Source organism: Equus caballus, chromosome 4 (genome assembly GCF_041296265.1).
Source record: "Equus caballus isolate H_3958 breed thoroughbred chromosome 4, TB-T2T, whole genome shotgun sequence".
In the NCBI taxonomy this organism is placed as follows: Eukaryota; Metazoa; Chordata; class Mammalia; order Perissodactyla; family Equidae; genus Equus; species Equus caballus.
In genome coordinates this window covers 80,596,750-80,622,439 of record NC_091687.1, presented here as the reverse complement: position 1 = coordinate 80,622,439, position 25,690 = coordinate 80,596,750, and positions in this window count along the sequence as shown.

Sequence of the window (25,690 nt, the reverse complement as noted above, 5' to 3'; positions counted from 1 at the left end):
AATAAAATTTCAAGGAAAAAATGATATAAAAGAGGAAAGTGTTACAAATTACTTTTGTCTAATTCCCATGTTAGATCTGCTTAATTTTGAGTCCCCAAATCAATGGTTCAATAGTAGAGTTAGTTGTATTTCCTTCTGATTTAATAAAACCATGAAAGCACAAGAAAAATTGGTTTCAAATGACTTTGTAATTGAAATACTGTAATTAATAATTTATGTTCTTCTTGTGTGGATAGCCAAAGAACTAAATCCTGGATTAATCTTGCTGTCAGTTACATTTCAAAGAAGATTTGGAAAAAAATATGGCTAACACATAAAAATTAATAAAAACCTTTTTTTCGTTTTACTTTCTTATTTATAACATTCTATTCTACTAGTTTATTTATTCGGTATGTTCACATTTACGATCAGATGTGAGTAGTGTTTCTATTTTGGCCCATTCTTTGTATGAGCTTAAATCAAGATAATAAATTTAAGGCAAAGTATTAGGTCTGCAACAGACTTTGTCCTCATTTTCTGCCTCCCCCATGCTGCCTCTGGCATTCTAGGCTATGTTTTTTTAGTCTGTGATCCCTATCATTAAAGGGTTGGAACTGATACAGAGCCAGTTTCACCCACTGCACAGATGCAGGAACCGATGGGGAAAAATGAGGCTGAAAATAAGTACCTGTGATTTAAAAGAAAATGTAGCTGTCTTAAAGACATCAACGCATTGTGAAGGCAAAGGATGAGACAAGTGAGCTGTGTTAGAACACCAAAATGATTTAATTGACTACGCATCACAGCTACAAACTATCTGCCCGATGGTTTTCAAAAGAAAAACAATGATTAATAATGAAGTATTTATTTAAAAAATATTTCCGTATTGCTCAAATGTTCTTGTTTGAAAAATGTCTTTCTTGTAGTCCGTATTTTAAGATTAAAAAAGGGAAGGAGTGCTGGATTTTGAATATTTTGCAAAGGAAGCAGTCTTGGGTAATTCGCATGAGGTGTTTTCCTGCTTTTTTTGTATAAAAATAGATATTAATTGGGACTGTGCAAAGCTTTGGGGATTGTGGCTGGAAAATAATTTGACTGCTTTTAGGAGTGTGAGATTTTATAGATATATTTTTTGCTGTGACATTTTATTTAGCCTTTGGACTCACTTAAAGTGTGTGCTATTAAACCTTAAGATCAATCTACAGAAAAGATTCAGTCGAAAAATTTCGAAGGTTTCTCTTTTACTCAAAAATAAACATCTCTGCATGAAAATTCTCAGTAACACTATCTCCCTCTTCTATGTGTTGCTGTTCTCAGAAACAAATTAATAGAGAAAAATTGCCCCACAGGGCACAAATTTTGCCTGTCCAAACTGTACAATTTTAGCATCTTCACACTGGCTTCTCCAGTGCATTGTTAGTCTCCTTAGTATTTCTGTGAGTGTGGGACATCACTGAAGCCTCAAGACAATGAAGGCATTGGTTCCATTGTGAAGGGGCAAAGCATTTTCCCCAAGTGGCTATCAAGCTGCTTGACAAGGAGATACATTTTCATGGAAAAGATGGATGATGTTCAAAAAGAAGTAATGAGTTGAGTTCTTCTTGGTAGAATGTTGTGAAGCTTTTTCTTCTTCCAAAGACAAAGCATTTAGCTCCTCTTTGCCATCTTTCCTCTTTTAAGCTTCAATAGTCACTTCATTAAGTGAAACAATGCTGTCACCATCTATCATCTGCCAGGCCTTAATTCCCAATACAGCCTGGTACTCTGCAATCCCAGCGTGCAGGTTACATTTCATCTGGATTTGCATTTTAATCTAGGAATTCATAGAGTCCATAAGTTTTCTAAGAATACTAAAAACTCTGGAGTGAAAAGGGGCAAGTCCATGTTTCTCCTTTCAATTCAGTTTCTGACATAGTGAATAATTCTTTTCATATTTATTTTTTTGCAAAGAGATCTTTGCCTTTTTTGTTAACTGATGCATTATAATTCCTGATACATAGTAGGCCTCCAATAGACATGCTGGATTTGTTGCAATAAAAATCTCATATTTGGAAAACAGATTAATACAACGTATTTGCAGAACAATTCCAAAATCTTAGCTAGTTTAGTACATATTAAATAATGAGACTATTGACAACACACAAAACATATAAAAGAGGTCTAAATTAATCAAAAATGAAAAACTCAAAAGAATTACAACAAACAAAGAACAGAAGGATTTTATGAAATGTAGGCAATTATGCACAAGCTGATGGCTAATATATTAGCAGTTTCTCTCTCTGCTTTCTGCTCTCCTTGCTCTAAGAGGCAAATCCATTGATTTCAAGTTTAAAATCTACAATTTCTCAAAGATTTAGATTTTTTCTTTATGATTAGACTCATGGTCAGTTGTTTCACTAGGACATTTGAAATTAAGAACAAAAAGGATATGGTTTGAGCTATAAAGCCCTTCCTCTCCTTTGTCCCCATTCCACAAATATGTAAATATAGCTAACTACATATTTGAGTATATATAATTATTTGCTTCCGTAACCAAATAATTAAGATGATGCTTCTAAAAGCTTACAAAAGGGAGCATTTAGTACAACATTGTCCCTATATTTTGAGGATAAATGGGAACGTCAGACAATTCCATTATTTATATATATGTACATATACACACACATATATATCTCCTGTGTAAATTTTATATATATATATATTTCCTGATGCACTGATTTTTCTAGCTATCGTAACCATTCTCTGGGCATCTCCACATCCACTTTGACTGAGACCTTTACTATGACTGACGTACAATGTCAGTAAATAGATCACGAGGAAGGATATATAAATGCATTTGCGATATTAGAGCTTCATTTAGTCCATTGGAATGACTAAATTTCATCTCTTAAAGGCCAGGAGATACTACCTGCTTATGAAACAGAAGGAAAAAAGATACTACATTTGTTTCTTAGTGCTGCTGTAACAAAGTCCCACAGACCTGGTGACTTAAACAGAAATCATACAGATCTGGAAGCTAGAAGTCCAAAATCAGGGTGTTGACAGGGTTGCTTCCTTCTGAGGGCTTCAAGGGAAGGAGCTGTTCCGTCCCTCCGTATTTTCTGGCATCCGGCATTATGGCAGATGATACTTTTTTACTTTTTATTTCTTTTTTATAATGAAAGAAAGACAAAATTAATAGGATAATTAGCATTTAACCTACCGAGAATTTGTGCCACTGATCATGTTATTGCTGCACGCAAGCTGCCATGGTCCCAATCTAGTCCTGCCTGAACCGTCTTTGTATGTCATGCCAGTGGTACAAGAAAACTTGACAAAGGGAAGAGGAAACAGAAGCATCTCACACCCTGACTTCTTGACATCCTACTACTCTCTTTCATGCAGGATCAGGAAATGGCTTGCTCCTTTCTTACAGTGTTAGAGTTTAACTCCTTTGTATTAATTTACAACAGAAGTTTTCATATATTTGTGAGATGTATATCCTAACCCCTGGCACCAGTATGATATCTGCTTGTCGTGTGCGTATCCTTCTCTCATAATCAGAATTATTAAACACTAGAAGATTAAAAAAAACACAGAGGGATGTTTAGGAAATTGAAAATGCAAAGAACATAATATAAAAAGCATATAACCTGTCTCTCAGAGTGCACCTTTGTTCTCTGATATTGTTGCTCGTCCCAATAAGACTACGTGATTTCCAATAATCCATTTCTAGAGTAAATTCTATTTTTTCCTAACCCTAAATTTAAAGCCATATTTTTTTCTTGCACTCTGAGTTTAAATCTGTCATCTATAAATATGTGTGTTTGTGTGTGTGCATGTTGGTATGAGAGGATGTCAAAAGTTTAACAAAGCTTTTATTTGGCATCCACTGTTATACCAGGGGGTAAAAGGACAGTGGACCCTGGCGCCTCTAACAAAGGGTTTCTCAGAGCTTTTTTTGTGACTTAGAGATCATAAAACTGTGAGTTTCTTAATTGCACTTTGCCTTTTGCTTCAAGACACTTGCCTGAATGCTTCTTCCTGGAATGTTAATAAATTGATGATGATGTCTGCATTGTTTGGATCATAGGCAACAGTAGAGTCCTGTTTGCTCCTGTGCACACACCAAAAGACAGTGCACAAACCGAGAGCACTCAAACCAAAACAGGGAATGAGGCTCAGAGGTATATTGTTGCAAAGCAGCTTATGTAGTGTGAAGGTAGTGTTTATTTTTCACAGTGATTGGCTACAATATTAGAATTTTCTTAAATGAAAGGGATTTGGTTAATGGTTACCTCATATCAATTTTGGGGAACTAAAGTTTTGCATATAATTTTCAGAGACATAACCAAGTGACCCAGGTCAAGTTAACCTCACTTGTCTTGCAAGATAAACTAAATTAAGCTGCACTTGTATGACTAACTTGTCAAGTCTGCTCAGAGAATTTTCAAGTTGGATCTCCATTTTGTTTGATTTTAACACTCCCGTATGTCTTGGATGTATTGCAAATATTGGGGTGAACTTGAGTCTGGAATATATCTTCATACCCTGATTCAGACGTCCGGGGCTGGGACGTAGTTCTTTGAAATGTCTAATCAATCCATGAAAATTTAAGATACGGGTATAAGCAGTTGAGAATATTGCTCCAGATGCAAATTCCTTCACGGAGGGAAAATAATTCAAGAACAAGTGCTTTGCCCTACCCAATCTTGCTAGCCACCTCTCCCTACCCACAATCCCTCCTCAAAGCCATTCTTAACAAGGTCTCTATAGTGATGTTTCTAAAAGGCAAAGGTGATTCTCTTTCTTCTCTGCTTAAATTCCTTTGAGGCTCCTAAACAGCCTTTTGATAAAGTCCCAATTTCTTGGCATTTTTGATCTCTCAAGATCTGGGCTCATTTATTAAAAGCACTGTCCTCGCATTCTGCAATATAGTCATCTCAAATGACTAGAAAGATTCTGAATGATTCAGTTTCCTTTTCTTTCCCATGTTTTTCTTTCTTCTTTTTTTTTTTTTTTTTTTTGAGGAAGGTTAGCCCTGAGCTAACATCTGCTGCCAATCCTCCCCTTTTTGCTGAGGAAGACTGACCCTGAGCTAACAACCATGCCCATCTTCCTCCATTTTATCTGTGGGACACTTATCACAGCATGGCTTGCCAAGCAGTGCTATGTCCGAACCCACGGCCTCCGATGCGGAACGTGTGCACTTAACCCCTGTGCCACTGGGCCAGCCCCTCTCATGTCTTTCTGCATACTGATTTCTCTGCCTTGACCAAACTGTCTTCACTTTTTTTTTTTATTTCTCCCCAGTCAGTTTAAACTGTGGGGTGAAGTTCAACAATTCTAACTGAGTTATTACTGGTTATGTACTCATGAACTTGGCTGAGAAAATTAAAAGCTATAAACATATTTTTCATAATTCCCTTTAAGAGAGTTATCACATAGTTATAATTTATTTGAAAGAGTTTTTTGATATATGAAAAAGTTAATATTATTCTACTATTCCTTAAAGATTTAACCAAAATTTGAATCAAGTTAATTGTACTATGATCTTGATAAATTTAATAATAAGAAATAAGAAGTTATTCCTTAGTTTATTAGATGTTCCATATATTCTCCTTGGTATTTATTGAAATTTTTGTTTCCAAGGACTGTGTACTGAACACAGTCTCTAAATGATTGTTAATTGAACCATAGTTATGAGGAATCTGTGTATTCTACCAAGGCCAAGCTAAACTTTATTTGTATAATCCTAAAAAGAAAAGAAAAAAAATCTATGCACAAAATATAATATTATAGTTGAAATGCTTGAGCTTTCCTTTATATCATACTGCATAATAATATATTAAATAAAAATAATTTTTCCATTACTGTACACCCAACAAGGCCTTTACTTAACCTTACTTAGTTAGCAATTAATCTATTACTAAAGGTTATTAAGTGAAAAACAATTTTATCCTCCCTAAATAATTAATAATTCATAGTTTACCTTAATTCAAATAGACTTTCCCCCACCCCCTTACCTCACTTACACAAAGAAGAAAAGTATTAATTTTTTTAAAGTACAATGATATGCTAAGGCATTGGGAAAAACAGCAATTGAGTTATGAATTTTCAGAAACACAGAGCTAGTTGTGCTGCTGAATATATAAAATGTTTCTGTTCACCATATGTCACTGGGATTGAAGAAATTCACTATATTATTACATTCCTTATGACAGGAAGTAGGGCACTAATGTACTGAAATTGTTGTAAGAAACAAGCCCAGGGGAGACAGACTGTGATGAAGTACGGTCAGTATTAAAAAAAGGTGTGAGGATTGAACTGTCTTGAGAACACTCGTGTTCAGAATGCTTCTATTTAGCACGTGTCCTTATTCTGATCATGGTTTTACTTTGATTATTTTACAAAGTATTATGGCATTTGATAGATTCATTTAAAATGGTGGCATCTGTTATTTTTGTAATACACTTGAAATCTCAGTTCACTAACGTAGATGCCAAACAAGAGTAGTCTGAAATAAAATAAGGAAACAAACAGGAAAAAACAAGTGCCAGTGAGATTCGTAGTTCACTGATATAAATGTAAATGTGCTTCTGATTACACCAGGCAGTAGTCTTATACCATACCGAATATATTCTAAGTGGTTCAGCAAATATGACTGTAGTATCCTAATTTCCGTAGAAGACTCTCATTCTTATTCAGGTTATTTTGTGTGTTTGGTGAGTGTTAATGATGTTAATTCTATCCCTGAATCAGTTTAGGAGCAATGGCTGCTGTTGTTTCCATTTGTCGTGGTTAATTCAGTAGAAAATAGCTAACCCCTTAGGATGTGTCATGAATTACACCTATTTGCTATTGTCCAATGTTTGAAGGAATGCACCAGGCAAAAATAATTTAGAAACTGACAGACAGCGCCCAGATACTCTCTCTATAACAGTGTCAACTTAATTCAATTTTATATTCCTCTGTGCTATAAATTTCAGCTTTTTCCTAGTAGAGAAATTGACGTATTTTTTTCTTTCAACATACAGCACTTCTTAGGACAATATTTGCACTAGCTATTTAAAAATGCAATTATTAATTAAGGATCATTCATTTCGTATTCTATTTTCACATTATGAAAGGAGGAACAGAAAATAAAACACTTCGCATCAGCATTGATTGTTCAGAGTGGTCAAAAAGCATTGAGCAGGACTGACACTTTGACTTTAAGGCCAATATGCCATGGTCTGACACTGACGGAGGAAGGCAAGGTCATCCTGTAACAAGGCCCACAGGGTTTGAGAGGTGCTGTATTCTGTGATGGCAGTTGTGAACTCTGGGGGGCCTTTAATGCAATGAGAAAGTCTCAGACTGAATTCAAAATAAGAGTTTTATTTGATAAAGAAACAAAAATAGAAACAAAGCAAAGGGAAACAAGGAAACTTTGGGAGGTGATGGGTATGTCTTTGACTTTGATCGTGGTGATAGTATCAGAGGGGGTTGCATATGTCCAAACTCATCAAATTATACACATTGATATATGCAGTTCTTTGTTTATCAATTATACCTCTATAAAGCTGTTAAAATAAGAGTTAATACAGGATGTAGAGGTAAAAACCATGAATTCGGAGGAAAAGCTGCAAGAAAATTTATTTTTTTGCTTTCCTGGTTCATCTGAGTTCAGCGAATCAGTTGTTCTGGGAGGAACCTTTTCATCCAGGATTGTTCTGGTTGGACCGACAGGGAATAATGGCTGGCGTGTGAGAAACAGAGAGATTCTCAGAATGTACCTCTGAAAATCTGATAGCAGGAGAGAGCAAGCAAGCTATTAGTCACTGTAGTAGTTTCCTAAAGCTGCGGTAACAAAATACCACATACTGGGTGGATGAAAACCATAGGAATTTATTCTCTCACAGTTCTGGAGGCTAGAAGTCCTAAATCAAAGGAGTTGGGAGCCAGGCCCTGTGGTCTAGTGGTTAAGTTCAGCATGCTCCGCTTCAGCGGGCCTACACCACTCTGTTAGCGCCCATGCTGTGCTGGAAGCCCATATACTAAAAAATAGAGGAAGATTGGCACCGATGTTTGCTCAGAGCTAATCTTCCTGAGCAAAAAAACTCCAAACAAACAAACAAACAAAGGGGTTGGCAGGGACACACTCCCTTCAAATTCTCTTGGGAAGAATTCTTGCATCTTCTAGCTTCTGCTGGTTGCTGCCCATTCTTGGCATTCCTTGGCTTGTAGATGCACCAGTCCAATTTCTGCTTCTGTCTTCACTTGACTATCTCTCCTCTGTGGATGTCTGTGTGTCTGCACAGCTCCACCTCCTAATAAAACACCTGTCATTGGATTTATGGCCCACTTAAATCTACTATGACCTCAACTTTACTTGAGTACGTTTGCAAACACCCTATTTCCAAATAAGGTTGCATTTACAGGTACTTGGGGTTAGGACTTCAACACATCATTTTGCAGGACATAATTCGTCCCACAGCAGTCACTGGATAACAATTAAATCAGGAATGTAAAGTAGACAGCTATTTGGAAGAAATAATTTGGGAGCAGGAGGAACAGAATGAAACAAGAGAAAATGCCCCAAGATATGCTTTTATGAAAATGAGAAAAAAGTTTTTAAAAATGGAGAAGAATATTCAAATAACAATGATGGCTACATTAACCTAAGGAAAAGATAGCTTATAGTAAAAACTTCTGTTCACATATACTTATGTGGCACGTATACTTCTACAAGATACGTTCCTAAAAGTAGAATTGCTGAGAAAAAGGTATAGGATATTCTATATATAATTTCTCTCCTTTTTAAATGAAGATTTCTCCTTACAAGAAAAAGATGCATTTTTTCACTTTCCAATCCCACCAAAAAAATTTTTCCTTGTGAAGAAAGTTGAATAAAATATATTCTAATATATTTACAGAAAGTTTAGTTGACCATAGAATATATTTTATGGACTAATTAGCAAAGCGGCTGCGATCTTCCTGACATTTTCCCTTTGAATTTCATTTTACTAGTCCATTGGCAGAGTTCAATAAAAGATAGAAAAACAAGCTGAGTGACAATACTGCACTTCCAGGGCCCCCTTTCTGAGATTGCATTGAGTTACTCCATTATTTTGCAGCCACTAGTTTGCTACAGTGAACCCACAACTCATAGTTAAAATTCTTTGCTGTCTTTTTATTTCAAAAGCAAACTGACCTCAAATCTTCTTGGATTTTAATCATTTCTTACAGTTTATGAAAGAGGTAAAATAAAGAAGTACTCCCTAATTAAAAACAAAAGTGAAAACAAAACCTTAGGTCCTAAGATGAGACTTACTTTCCTTAATTGCAAAATAGGAAAAATACAGGATTGTTGTAAAGATTAAGTGAGGGAAATAGTGTAGAAACATTAGTCCCAACTTGGCACGTGGTAGATATGTAACTGTGTGTTGAATCTGAATGTGCAAAATAAAGGTGGATTGTGCAGTTGTCCAGGAGATTCAATCCAAAACAAAAAATTAAAAATATTTGCATCAATTGAGGTATCTGGAAATGTCAGTTGAAAGTTATTTTCAGCTAAACTATTTAGATGAGAACCAGAATGCAAACCTTTTTTATGATTAGGCTTGGTTGAGTGATTTATGAAAGACGAAATGATCAATATCATAAATTCATACAATAAGTTGTTTCAAATTTTTTTTACTCTTTTTTTCTTACACATTCATTCAAAATATCTGACCTTTACTCCAATCACTTCTTTTCAATCATCCTTACAGTATCTGATGCAAGACATATTAATAATATTATTCTTATAAGAATGTATATGTAATATAATTTTTGTGTATCACAAAGAGGATATTTTGGGAAAAAAAGAAACACAGAAACAAAGAAGGAATAAACCAGAAATAAATTTGATTACCAACAAATGAATAGGTGGGAGTAAAGAACGGACAGTAAAGGCTATGGAATTCCCTTGAGGATATCTTTTTATATCATTTTGCCTTCTCAACTATACTGAGTTTTCCATATTTAAAAAGGAAAATTAGGGGCTGGCCCTATGGCTGAGTGGTTAAGTTCATGGGCTTCTCTTTGGTGGCCCAGGGTTTTGCTGGTTCTGATCCTGGGTGCGGACATCGCACCGCTCGTCAGGCCATGCTGAGGTGGCGTCCCACACAGTACAACCAGAGGCACTCACAACTAGAGTATACAACTATATACTGTGGAGGGGTGGGGGGTGGATTTTGGGGAGAAAAAGAAGGAAAAAAAGAAGATTGGCAACAGATGTTAGCTCAGCTGCCAATCTTTAAAAAAAAACAAAAATGGAAAATTAAATGCACAGTTTGGGAAAAAACCTAAAATTGAATAGAAATGTGAAACAATAAATACAGCCTTATGTAAAATTGATAACCACATGGAAGAGTGAAAAAAGAATCCAAGTATCTTTGAACACGATCCTTCGGAGAGTCTGAGATATATTCTAAAGACAAGAAGAACTGAAAGAAAATCTTGAAGTTAGTTACTAGCTTTGTTGTTCTTAGTAGAATTGGAGTAGTAATAACAAAACTATTTTTTGAGTAATTTACAAATGATCAAGTAGGTTAATAAATTGGTGTTTTTTGGAATCAGTGTTCTCATTATGGAAAAAAATAATATATTTTTCTGATGTGGTATACTAAGGACATAGTACCATTTATGTAGAATTCCTGCCAAAAGTGTTTAACCTGAATATAATCATGAAGAAACAATAGTATATACCTTCATTTAGATTCAGCCTGCAAAACAAGTAGCCTTAATTCTTCAAATAAATCACTGAAATACAAAAAACTGAGGAAACTTTCTGTAATAAAGAACACAGAAGAATCATGACAAATAAATGCAAACGGTGAGCCTTGCCTGGATTCTGCAATGATTTCTAAAAATTTGAATCTGTGCTATATATTAAGTACTAATAGTAATGTGGGTGAATCTGTAGAGGAGACAATTATATTGTTGTTATGAAGGAGACTGTCCTTTTTCTTTGGAGAAATATGCTAAATATTTAGAGGTGACCTGTCATGATGTCTACAACTAGCTGTTATGTGTTTCAGTGTGAGTGTGTGTGTGTGTAAGTGAGTAAATGTGGGAGGGAGGGAGGTAGAGAAAGAAAAGGTGGGACAGAGATTGAAGGGAGGGTGAAGGAGAGAGAGAATAATAAATAATTAGGGAATTTAGGTGAAGGTTATATATTTGATTTTTAAACATAAAAAGTTGGGGGACCAGCCCGGTGGCATAGTGATTGAGTTCGTGCACTCCCTTCTGTGGCCTGGGGTTCACAGGTTCAGATCCTGGGTGCAGACCTACACACTCCTTATCAAGCCATGCTGTGGCAGCATCCCATATGCAAAATAGAGGAGGATTGGCACAGATGTTAGTCTTTGAACTTACATTCAGAATCAGGTTTATTCTAGCGTCATTAGTTCTAGAGGAATCTTTCTACAAGAAGGAGTCTAGGTAATCATTACTAGACAAAGTTTACACAAAGAAACACGAAATTTGTCTTGGACATTCTAATAGAAACATTAGAGGAAAAATATAGAAAAAATTGAAATAATTAAAACACTGAAGCCTTCCTTCTTTTAGACTTGGAATTTAACTGTAAAGAACATTAATTCCTCTGAATTATGTGTCACAGAATAAATGAACAGCTGAAACATCATCTGGGAAATAGGTTAAGAGAAGTTCAATATGTTGATTTCTCCAGAAAACAACATGCAATCTTGTTATTAATATTAAGGGGGAAAACATAAAGAAGAATCTGAAGTAGTGCATTTGCAAAATTATAAATGTTTTTGTCTCTAAACTATCACAAAAAAGAGACTAAAGTATGCCTTGAGCAGAAAACCCCAGTCTTGTAGGGAGATAGAGTTAGACGATAAAATAAGTTTACTTTTTCTTTCTCTTATTTCTATGAATCTTTAATTCCTTTTCCACGCATTTCATAATCAGTCACTATTCAAGCCAGAACCCAAAAGAAACATAAAAGTGGTATCTGATACAGTGCAACTTACATTTTATAACGCATCAACTTTAACAGCTACAACAGTGAAGATGTTGAAATGGGAAAGTTTGAAAGTAGATAGAAATGGTAAACAAGGGAAAGTGATTTGAATCAGTCCCAAGAGAGAGGCTTCTGTTCAGTTGCAACTAAAATTGTTTTATAGCTTGTGGATGGAGTCTAGCAAATCTGGTATACCATCCAGTCTGCCTAATCTATTGTAGACAGTCTTCAGAAACGTGGTCGTGCTGGCCTTTGAGAAACGGAGATAGACATACGGTGCAAGACCCTTCTGGGTAGAAGGCGGCTTGTGAGTTTTCATGTCAGGAGTGGGAGGAAAGCATGACAAAACCTCTTCAACGTATTAACATTATCAGAATAAGTAACCTCTATTCTGAATGAAGGGTTAAGAAGGTCTTCGTTGGATTTCATAGCATTTTAGGAGTGTGAATTAAATGTTTTTTTATTTCAGGTCGTCAGTAAGTGAAAGGAATGGTCTCAGTCAAATGACTGTGTTTCTTATGTTCCAACATAAATTCTTTATGTGGGTAAACAGAATACACATTATACATAAATGTAGTACATAATTACATTGACTAAACTTTTTCTATGAACGTGAGAGTAAATAACAATGTCTAACAATAAATTGCATTTTATCTGCATCTCCTAATTCCTCTAACAGATCCTGCAGCCCCATTTTCCTGTAAAAAATTAAGGGATGCTTACCACACTGAATATTAAGAGTTAATATGGTGAACACACTTCCAGGTTTGTCTGGGGCTGTCACAGTTTATACTGCTTCCCAGTGCCCCATCTGATTAATACCCCCTTTCACTTTCACGACTGTCCAATTTGGACAAGGATTTATATGATAACCTTACTAATGTGTCCACGTACTAAATGCTCCACTGCTTGAGTTACATACTTAGAAAGAATGTTATCTTTTCATGCCAAACTGTTTATGCTAGTTATACTTATTATTGCAATCATGAACTTTCATTAAAGAACAAAATAATTGATAAATAGGAACAGAGAAAAAAGAGTTCTTATTTTAATGAAAAGTGGATTGAATAATTTGTAAGAGTAGCAATAATAATTTGCTATTATTGCTTCCTGTTAAGTATGGGTAAAAACTGTAATGTATATTTTTAATTGTGAAAATTGATACCTATACCTACATCAGATACGTGTATTTTAATATTTTATGTTTAAAAATATTTAAGGTATGGGCATTTATTAGCCACTACTGGGACATAATCTTTAAATTAACTGGCCAATTTCTGGTCACCTCATAATCAGAAGCCTATTCTGAATTATTAATATTATCATATTTTAAAAATTATTAAATATAATTTTGCTTTAAATTCAAATAGCAAGGAATAGCCTGATCTCTTTTCATTTTGCCAACTATCATTTTGATAACAATATAATCTTTCTTCTTTTTACTCTTTTTCTATCAAAAATAAGTTTTAACACTCTGCTTCCTTATAGGTCTACAAATGTTGAAAATCCCTGGCCTGTTGCACACTTTCTTTTGCTAAGAGTTTATTTTGGAGTCTTTTGATGGCATAGCACTTTTATTCTGCTTGAATGTGCTCAGCTCTCTCTAGTTATCCATTCTCAATTTCTCAACACAGAAGAAAAATTGGCTTCTAGTTCCACACATCTTGGCTTACAGAGGTAGCGAAAAATATCGCCAGTCACATTGTATTTGCACCTCCTGTCATTTCTCAATAAGTGTTATACTTCTAAAGGAGAAAAAAATTCTGTCCCCCATTAGATGTATCAAATTAGAGTACTTTTGTTTTATTGGTGGAATGCTCCCTATAATTGACCCAAATTATTTCTAATAAATTTAAAATGCAAAACATGGTCTTCTTCTATAAATTGCAAGACATCTTAGTAAATAAAATTATTGTTTCTAACAAAATGAATTAGTAATTTCTCCTCAGTTGTGCAATGCTGTGTGAAACAGTTAAAAAGAACAAATAAATAACAGGACTTCTCCACAATCGTACTACGAATAAATCAGGAATGTGCTCAGCATCAAGTAAAAGGAAACCTAAGCTTCATGACTTAACTGCATTGTATTTTATTTCCTCACTCATAAGATGTCTGGAGGAGGCAATTGCTGATGTTGGATCAGCTGTTCAATGATGCTGTTAGAGACTGGAGATCTTTACGGTTTTTGTTTCTGTTTGATGGCTGTTTGTGACCTCACTGTCACAAGATGCTCTTGTAGTTCCAATCATCATATCCCATTTTAAGGCAATAAAAGTGGACAGTCAAAATGATAACCTCAGCTGCATCTCTATTTTTCTGTTGGGAAAGGAAACTTTCCCCAGAACTTATCATAGAAGACATTTGTTTATATTTCACTGCTAAAAATTGTGTCATATGTCTATCCTTAGATGTTGAGAGACGCTAAGAAATTGCATACTTAACTTCCAGTCTCCAAGCAGGAAAAAAAAAATTAGGAGAGAAGGAGTTTGGAATCAGCGTTGGATGATCCAACTTGCAGGGTACACCATGAAAGCTGCGCAAAGTCTTGACACAATCACCATACTGGAAAGATAAAAAATAATTTGTCCCATCACCATGCACAAAGTATCTCTTACCCCAATGACACCCTTTAAAAGGCAGCACAGAACTGATTTCACTGAACCAGAAAGAATTCACAGTGTCTGTATGCGAAGTAGAAGTAAAGCTTTGCGTCATTCTTTATTGTTTTAACTATCAATCCCCCAGAACTGACACATATTAGGCACTGAGTACATATTTGATAAATGAAAGAATAAGTGCTCCCATAAAAAGATATAACAGAAGGGCAAGCCCAAGTGGCTAGTGGTTAAGTTTGTGCTCCACTTTGGTGTCCCAGGTTCCGTTCCCCAGCACAGACCTACACCACTGATGCATCAGTGGCCATGCTGTGGCAGCAACCCATATACAAAAAGAGGAAGGTTGGCAGCAGATATTAGCTTAGGGTGAATCTTCCTTAGCAAAAAAAAAAAAAGATATAACAGGATACAACTATAGATGTTATTAACCTGAGATGCCTTTCTTAAATGTAGATTCACCCATTATTTATTAATTCAATAAAGATTTTCAGTAGCTAATACGTAAAAGTTATTTTGATAGATGTTGTGAGAGAGGAACATAAATTATGACCCTAGTTTCAGTCCTAAAGGCATGCATTTTTCAACTAAATAAAAAATAAAGGGACTTAAATGTATTCTATACTTAGTTAAAATTATTGAATAAGCAGTTAAAATTTTTTAAAAAATAAAGAGACACACAAATAAGTTTTATTCAGACAGAAGGAAAAATGAAGACATGAGAGTTTGGAAGGATATGTTACTCATGATTTAGGGGGTCAGGAAAAACTTTATGGAAATGGTGACCCCAGATCATTTCAGAGCAGTTAATAGAAGTGTATATCCCTCCCTCTGTGATCATGAAAAACTGGCAACTCTCTATTCATCCTTGCCAGGAGATGCCGTGGTTGTGATTTTATATTGCTGTAAGATCCAAAGTCATAAAGGGAGGCTAAGGAATCAGAATTTATGGCGTGAGACTGTAAAGAGCAAGAATGCGTATGTTCGCTTGAATGAATTGCCTCTATCAAAAGAGCTTACATTGCTAACAGTTTTAACTATGAAAATAAACATAATGCATGGCCATAAAGATTAAAAGTCACATGTAGTGATAACGCATTGCTAATTAGAACATGGAGGGTAAGAGGTGAGATTTAGTTGTTGGTACAGGATTATCAAAACATTAGAATCTGTGGCAGGAGATCGTGTTCCCTCGATTTAGCAGGATGACTCTCAAAAGACTGAGGCAGAATCAGCAATTGAACTATACCTATGTGAACTGCATGTACAGCAATGTGAAAATGGATGTGATAGGAGGCAAGTCACTATTTAAATGAGTCATATTTCAGGCTTTGTAATATAAAAATGGGTCCCTGTTTTCAAACTGTTTCGTGAAAACCATTGTTCATAATTATCCTGTTTCTAAAGTGTTGCATGTACATGAAGTTTGTATAAACCAAAATTTTCCTCCATTGCTTTACAATCTCTTTCAGCTGTAAAGTCAATGATTCTGTCACGATGCTTTCTAAAGTTCTTTATCTTTATTGAATGTCCTTCTTAAGTCTAATTTTCCCCAACATTCTTTCTTTCCCTTTATTTCATTCACCAAATATTTATTCAACACCTAGTATGGGTCAGGCACAGTTCTAAGCACTGACTTCATGTTTATTTGCCATTCTGTCCATTTTATTTACAGTCCATGAATCTCTGGGTGATACTGTAATAGCACATACCTAAGGTAGTAAAAGTCATGAGTGAGGGCTGCCGAAATGCAGAAGATGCAGAGAGGGTTTAGCAGTTGATAAGATGGCAAGAGAAAGGGACAGAGGTAATAAGATGGAGAAACTAAAGATTCTTCTCAGTGTGGACAGGTATATCATGGAATACTATCGAGTTTGTCTTTGTGTTTTCCCACCCCTTTTTTCCTCCCACTTAGACTTCAGAGATTTTTCTGTGCTGTAGCCTATACCACAGCAGGAAAAACAATATCATTCAAAGAAACTATTTCCTTTTCAAAATATCTAATGCATCATTCATCTGTCTATGAGGTTCTCAGTGAATGGAACCAAAACATTTATAGTTTTTCTACCCATACAAGAAAATGCGGAATCAGAAAGGAGTGAAATTGATTTAGAAGAATAGCCATTTGGTCTAAATGAAAAGTAATGCTTCACAGAGTGATATGTAATAGAAACTTCTGCAATAGCATGTCTTAAATTATCTTCTTAAAATAACTACAAACATAAAGTAATTGGTGACGCTTTTTAGGGAGATTTGTGATATCTAGTTTTCATGAATAAATGCTATCATCTGTGCCCATGTAAAAACGGTAAAAATCTACAAGTGCAAGTGATATGTTCATCATGAAACTTCTTGAGTATTAAATTTGGTATTAAATTTACATTAAACATTACTTTCCTGTTTTTGATGAATTGGTACTAAAAGGTGTTATTGCAAAATAACAGTGCTTCCAAATAATAGCTTAAACGGTAGACTTGCTCTACCTAAAAACCACAAAATCCGTGGTAGCAAGAACATTCAGACAACTCTCAATTTATTTCCTGTAATTATTTCATATGTATCTAACCTGTAAATTGCCATTTTTCCTCTTGACCATGCCGACTGCTTGTGTGGAAGCTTTAGTTGACCAGTGATGACATAATACAAGCGGTTGGTACTCTAAGTGACCAGGAAAGAAAGTAATACCAAGCAGTTCTCCTTCAACCTCCAAACAGTGGAAACAGCTGTCTCTAGCCATTTGGATCCAAGCTAATTCATTTTTCAGCAAGAACTCCGCATGCTGAACTTGAAAAGCAATCTTCAGTAACCTTGTGCTTGACGAGAATCAGAAAAAACAGGTGGCTTTTTGCTGGCTACCTTTCAGATTGCAACATATGTTAAAGTAAGAATTGTTTTACGGCACATAGTTCACAAACTATTAGAACAGACTACAGTGGAGGAGAAAAAATTATTTTAATACAGTATTAATAATGATAAAATCTTAACAAACACGAAGTTGAGACAATAGTTTTAAGACTATGATTAAATCTACATATATATTCACCCTAATTATGCCAGGTTAAAGACCATTAAATCTTCCCTGAATACTTATCTTTATTACTTTTTCCTTTTGGATGAGTAACCTCTCTGCTAAAATAGATTTAATATTTTTCCTAAAGGAGTTGAGGTGAAAAGCATATATATATATCTCCTCAAAAAGCAAAGAATAGAATTAAATTATGAGGTTAGAAGAAACAGTGTTAAAATATTTTCATTGGGTGGCGATAATTGGCAGCCATGTGTCTGGCTCTCAGAACTGCATAAGGGCTTACTCCAGGTATTGGTCACTCAGGGTGTGGCTTGAAGGATGAGCAGAGGAGCAGGCAGTCCACATGGGCTGACCAGGAGAGCCTGCTTTCAGCTTGTCTCATCTGAGGACTGTGGTTTCCTTACTTTGATAATAGTGCCTGACAGTTTATGCCTCAAATAAATATTTGTTGAATGGGACGGAATTGAATTTGAAGAAGGAACATATGATTTCAATCATATGTGAATGCAACAGTCAGAGACCAGGCAGGAAAATAGAAACCACACTAGGAATTCAGTGGAGGGGATTTTATGTAGGAAACTGGGTACTAAGATGTTGGAGGGCTGAAAGGGCAAAGGAGATCCCAGGGTGAACCCACAGATGATAGCTCCAGGGGGCAGCTAGCCCTCCTACAGCGTGGGAGCAACGGGAAAGATGTGGGGCTTAGCAGAACCTAGAGGTCAGAAGAAGGACCCCGTAAAGCTTGGTGATACTGATTCGCCCTAATTCCCATGACCATTGTGAGTATTAAATGATACATTCACAAACTAAATATATTTAAATGATTCTCAGCGGCAGGTCTGAGTGTGTGCTTATTGTTTTGTTATTTTATCATCGTCATTGTCATTATGAAGAGCACTCAGTACGATGTGTAGTGCATGAGAGCTAGTAAAGTCCCAGGCAATATTAGCACTTTTAACCTTCCTGGAATGAAGTATAGAATGCGAAAATATTCTGTAAAACAAAATGCAGATACTACTTACTATTACCGTGTGATAAAGCTCCATTAAATTAATTTAGAATGATGGTTCATGTCTTATAAGAGAATTTAAAATCAAATGCTCATTTTTATCTTTAGTTACTGGATTTTGTCATTTTAACTTTTCTAATATGGAGGATGTTTGATTATGATCCCCCAGAATATATAATGTAAGGTTGAACCTCGAGTGCATGTAAATGTGCCTCCACCCTTCTATACTTTTCAAGATACTCCTTGGTGCCTGCTCTGCTTCTGCTTTTTACAAGGACAATCAATCTTAGATTTTTCAATGTGTCTATTTCCGATGTTATGGACTTCTGCAGCAGTAAACTCACACTTTATATTGACATAAAATTCACTTACACTGTAAACAACGGGCTGTTGAGAAGAAAATCAAACAAACAGGTATATGTCTTCTCAGCACAGATGGTGTTTCCATTTCATTGAGTCAGCTCTTGTCAGCACTGCAACAGTTGCATTTTTACTTATGGTCTAAGATAAACCTGCTCACTTCATTAGTGTGAATATCACTTTTTGATATTTTTAATTAAATGATTAAAAATATGCTGTGATAGTCTAACTGCTATAAGGCAAAACCCAGAAATTGCCAATGTTAGTGCAGTGATAGATTTCCATGGATAAGCAGCATATAGTGAAACCAGTTAGATGTTGCCAACCAATAACAAACCTAAACTAAAAAAAAAATTAGTTCCAACATAAATTCAATAATTATAAGCACACTTTGAGGCTCTGTCCTTTTGTGCTCATCACTCGTCAATAGACCCTTTTCCCAAATAGTTTTGTTAGGCCAATCATCTAGAAAGCTTAGATTTTGTTAATTTTTTTAATAGGAAGCCTTAAATATTAGAATGCTTTCTATTTGAGTCACTAGTGACTAAAAAAGAATCACACGGCTCAGCATAAAATTATACTCACGAGTAAGATTTATTACAGTAATGGATACAGTGCAGGACAGGCAGGGCAAAGATACACACAGGCTGAGGCCAGACAAGTCAAAAGGGAGCTTTCCTGTCTTCCTCTGTGGGGATTGCACGGACATAGCTTTCTCTCCAGCTGCAAACTACGGGGAAATGTGTGAGATGCTCTTGCCCAACGAAGTCCACTTGAGTCTTGGAGTCAAAGAACAGCATGGTGCAAACTCCCAAACCAGGTAGTAGGTGCATGTAATAAAGCTTCATGTTTCACTTTAAACATGCTAACAACCTGGTTCATCTTGACCCACTGCTCTGGGCTTGTAGAAAAACACATCATTACCAAGTAATTGAGAGAACATTCCAGTAGTTTAGTTTTCAATGTTGACCAAGGGCCATACCATAGTGGTAACAGAAAAGAGCAAGAACTGAATGAAACAGACCTATTATGTTAACTATTTCCTCTCAAGGGCACAGAATGGCTGAGTAACTTACTTAAGGTTACACAGATAGTAAATGTCAGAACCATATTCCAAATTCAAATAACATGGCTTCAGAGTTCATACTCTTAATCACCAAAGAACAGTTCCTTTCTAATGTCATATGCCATAAATTAGAAAGCATATGTTTAAGAGTTGTTCAGAGGATCACTGATGTCATCAAGGACTCAGTTTCCCTTTTTATGGCTGGCCACATTCACTGGGCCAGTGACTCTCTTGTCACAGTCACAAGAGTATTATGGCTGCTCCAACATTATGTCCTTAGTCAGTAACACCCAAAAGCAGAAAGGGAAGGGCAGTACCATCCTGGAAATCTGGCCCTCATATTACTGAAATTTTTAAAAGCTTACCCCTATACTCATCATTATGTTTTGCTTTAAAAATTGGATCACTTTAACCATTGATAACAAGATATGTCATTACAATGACTAGTTCATAGTAAATACAATTTGCCCTGTGGCTGCGCTTACCTTTCATGAGCATTTTCCACAGGATATCTGAGTCATACCATGGTTCTGAGAGTAAAGAAGTTGGTGCTGGAATGGGGGATAGTGAGGAGGATGACTGTGTTGAGAAACCATTGTGATTGCATGAAACCTTTATCTGATTAACTTCATAGACTCAACCATATTTATAATTTTGAATCTTCAGCTACTTAAAGTAATTAAACTTGATGCCAGGTATTCAGTATCGAGTCACATGGAAAGGATTTCAAAACTTGTTCTCATTGCAGTTGAAATTACTAACTTCATTTTCCACTGCTCTCTTCCTTGTCACATCATACTGACTTTACCCTTAACAAAACATCGTAATCTTTCCCATTTCCCTGCTTTGCATAAGCTATTTTGCCTTCCTGAGATGGAGAGTATCTTAGGGAAATGTGAAAGTTAGGTGTTGAAAACATATACAGTGACCAATTATAGTGAATCCTTCTATGTTTAATTTTAAATCCTTCAAAATGCGATGAAAATGTCACTTCCAGTTACATTATATAAATCTACCAATTTTATTGTATATTCTGTTATATTATAATTCATCATTTTTTTTTTTTACTATACTATAAATATCTTTTTGGTGAGACCCTGACTAAATTGAAGTATTTCTAAGTGCTTAAGGAAATTATAATATTCCATCATAATGGAACTAAAATAGTTTAGTAACATGTTTTCAACATTTTCAACATGAATGACCTCTTTTATTATTCCTTCTTATCCACTTATGCAATTAAATCCATGTTTTGGAAATGTTTTAAATCTATTCATTCAAGTTTATTTACGTAGATTAGAATTAACCAGCAGCAAAAGTAATAAAAGTAAACATATCCTATTATTCATGTTAATCTACCATTTACTTACTTTGTGGATATCGAGCCAAAGGTCTCAGGTTTGGAACCACTCTTTGCTCCTTGACGCCCCTTCCATTTACTATATCTGGCATGGGGCAGGTCACAGCATCTCTGTAGCTTTTCAATATGATGTATAGCAAACACAAATAAAAATACTTTGCCTACCTAAAAGGTTACAGATGAAACAAGATGATCTTTTCACTATGTTTGTTGATCTATTGAACTCAAATATAATTTTAAAGCACCTTATGTAAGTATTTGGATTGAAATTCATTCTAATTGAATCTTCTCGAGTCATTTTAAAGCACCTTATGTAAATATTAATCTGTTGAAATTCATTCTAATTGAATCTTCTTGAGTTTTTCAATCTACATCTTTAAAAAGTGTTTTTTGTGACACCTGTATATAAGAATCTATATGTAGATATATATATATAATTTAATTATATATTTTAAAACAAGCCAATGGTTTCCAAATTTATAAATTCAGAGTCTAAATCTTTCCTCTGAGCTTAAGAATTAAATATCTAGGGGCCAGCTCTGTGGCCGAGTGGAAAGGCTATGTGAGGACAGAGTGAGACTGCGGACAGCTGCAAGCCAAGGAGAGACACTTCAGAAGAAACCAAACCTGCAGCCACCTTAATTTTGGATGTCAAGCCTCCAGAACTGTGAGAAAATAAATTTCTGTGGTTTAAGTCGCATAGTCTGCAGTAGTTTGTTACGGCAGCCACAGCAAGCTAGCACAATTACCATACCCCAGACTAGTTTTGAGAATTTCTCCCTGCCTATTATCAGCCTTCTCATTACAATGGATGTTTAATGAGATTTATCAACTTTCTTCAAGACCAAAAATCTGTGTATCTCAATCCATCTATATCACATATAACTGGAATCAAAACAGGTGTTTTGGCATGAGATTTGTATTCAATAAAATACTCAATAAAAATTTAAAAAAACAGTAAATTGACTTGATGGTATATTTTTGTATTTTTGCAGATAAGCCTTTAGCTTAGAAATACATATTCTCCAGAGCAATGCCAATTGATTATTAAAAATTCAAGGGTTTAAGAAAAAATACATTTTTTACAGCATCTTCTTTATTCCCTCACTTTGTGGTGTTACAAAAAAACCCACTTTATCTAAAGCCACTTTCAACTCTCTGAATTTTCTTACTATATAAATAAATCGTTGCCATAATATCTTAACAGTATCTTGGGAAAATGTGAAAGTTAGGTGTCAACACTTTATACATCGACCAATTATAGTAAATCCCATTATAAACGTATTTAATGATTTCATTATCAATCCAACTCCTAACTAAACAGAGAAGTGACCTTTAGTGACTTTTGGAGAGTCATAATTTTGAGATATGCATCATTCCATTGCAATTAATAATTGATGTGATTTAAAGGAAAAATAAAACTCACCATTTTCTAAGTAGAGATACAAGCCTATAAAGAGGAAGAAGTAATTGGACTTTCACAAGGCACAAAAATTTCCCTGAGGACTCCAAATGTCTGAATGTCACTTGATTCCTTCAATTGCCTTTCTTCTTAAGGATCTTCAATAAAGTCTGTTGCAAAGATTGTTATTTCAGGGTCATTCAGTTCATATTTCTAAATAAGAAACAGTTTCAAAAAATCAAACATTACCTGCTAAAAATGGAAAAGAGAAAAGAAAACATAAAAAACAAAAGAGAAGTGTCTCTATATGATATTTAATACATGACCTAGGACAACACTCTCAGGATGACTAAAATAAAATAGAGAGGTCATTACCAAAATAAGGCGAGATATGAAAATTGGAATTTATTATATTATTTTGATGTTTAAGTCGTTGTTTGTTCTTGGTTTTCTAGTGCCGCCTTAACCAAGTAGCACAGGCTGGATGACTCAAACAACAGAAAGTTTTTATCTTGCAATTCTGAAAGCCAGGAGTCCGAGATCAAGCTGTCCGTAGGATCGGTTCCTTCTGAGGTGTGTGAGGTGTCCCAGGCCTCGGTCCTTAGCTTGCAGAGAGTTATCCTCCCCTCGTGTCTCTTAAGGTTGTCTTCCCTATATTCGTATAGGGAAGAAATTTCCCCTTTTTATAAGGACTCCAGTCGTAATAGGTTAGGTCCCACCCTAATGACCTCATTTTAGCTTGATTTCCTCTATAAAGATGCTATCTGCAAATAAGAACACATCCTGACATGCTGGGATTTAGGATTTCAACATACAAATTGAGGAGGGAAGGGTGCACAATTCAACCCGTAACACTTACAATTTTGAAGCGACTTCTTTAGAAAAATGGACCCACTTCTGAACTTAAAACTATGAACTGAGAGCTTTTCTTATGTTCAGCCACATTCTAGGAAGTACAGAAATGTTGCTCTAGATGAGAAACATCCACTAATTGCCAAGAGTTCACCAAATGCTTTCAGAAAAGAAAAGCCCTTAACACTATTTAGTAATAGACAGTATATAGAGATATGTATTAAATGAGTACTGTAGACATTTTGACTCTTATTTGCGCATATCAGCTCCCTTAAACACTAACAGCTGGCAAATCTAATAAAATCTGTTAGATGATTCATAATGTTTTTCTTTTCAATCATTTTCTACAAGTCCTTTCTTTCCATATTCCATATTATCTATATTATCTAATTGCTTGTGTGTTGTTTTAACCCAGGTTTCATGTTTATCTACCCTGTTTTCCACTTTGCCATTTATTCATTCATACTGGTATTCATTATTGACTGAATGCCCACTGTGTTCTAGAAGTTGTGCTGGGCTGGGAAAGCACTGATGAATAACATAGCACTCTCTATTCTTAAGAAGTTCAAGTCTAATGGATGAGAAGGAGAAGCAGACTAATGATGATGACATAACACTTAAGTGCTAAATAGAAAGTGTAGGCTCAGAGAGTGGATAAACACTCTTGCTTGAGGGCTTTAAGAAACATTTCACTTAAACTGAGTCTAAAAGGAGAATGGAGATTTCTCTTGGCAAAAAAGAGTATGAATGTGAGAGTGAAGAATGTGTGGGGTTTGGGGGTATGATAGAGATTAGAAATGGAGGAATAGACAGAGAAATGGGAGAATATCCAAGTTAGAGAGACCACAAGGGTGATTGCCTGGTGTATCCAGGGAGCAGAAAGAAATTTAACCTGGAAGGAGATTAGGACACATATGGGAAAAGTTAAGAGATGAGGCTGGAGAGAGGAGACTAGCAAGATCTTTTTGGACCTTGTGAGTTCTTTGGCTCCAAATCTTAGCTTCAGCTGATTGTAAAAGATATAGCCTACACAATGATATTTCACATCAAAGCTTCCTTTAGTTCTTTGAGATCCCTGCAAGGTTTAAAAAATACATGAAACAAGAGACGGGTAAAGAATAAGTTTTCTCAAACATTCTCACTTTATTTTTGGTTTATCTTGGGATTTTAATTAATGTACTAATTGCACCTGTCATTCTGTTCCTACTTTTTTGTTCTTAAAAAAGAGTAAAGTATTTCATCAAATCTATATATCTTACATTTATGTAAAATAACAATTTAAATGCAACACAAAACAGTTGTAAAACCATATTTAAAAGCTAAATTAAAATTTATATCATGATACATTTTACTCTAATGTTATTGATCTGAAATATTGTGGGCAATTGGATTTTGTTCTAGATTTCTAAACATCTAATCCTAATATAGTTTTTGGTAGAACATGTACCAAGTTTGACTTAAATAGAATGTTCAACTGTAATCGCCTATAGTCTTGAAAAATGTCTCCTAAAAGGTCTACATTAAGTAATAAAAATCAATTCAACAAATATTTATTGAACAAATTGTACGTAGCAATGTTAGCAGACACTGAGGACAAAAACACTATTAGGTAAGCATGCTGCCTTCTAGGAGGATTCTATAATCTGCTAGGGAAGATAAGCACATAAATATGTTATTGGAAAACAATGAATTAAGTCCATAAAGAACCTACTTAACCATATTATTTTATGAATTATTTTCTACTACTTTATCTCCACCTTGTAGCCTTCCTTCTGTCATGTCTTCTATATTCATATTCTTGTTTATCTTGTGTTTTTCTAATAACATAGCTATGGGAAGTGTGGCAGCGTATTTAAAAACTGGGAGAGCATCATCTCTGCATAATGAAAATGGAATGAAAACATACTGGAAAAGGTGGATTACAGCAAATAGTTCTTTAAGGCTAAAACATTATAGAATGTATGTTACAGACATCAAGGAGGAACCATATTCTATTAGTACGCATGCACTTCTTTTTGGTATCACCT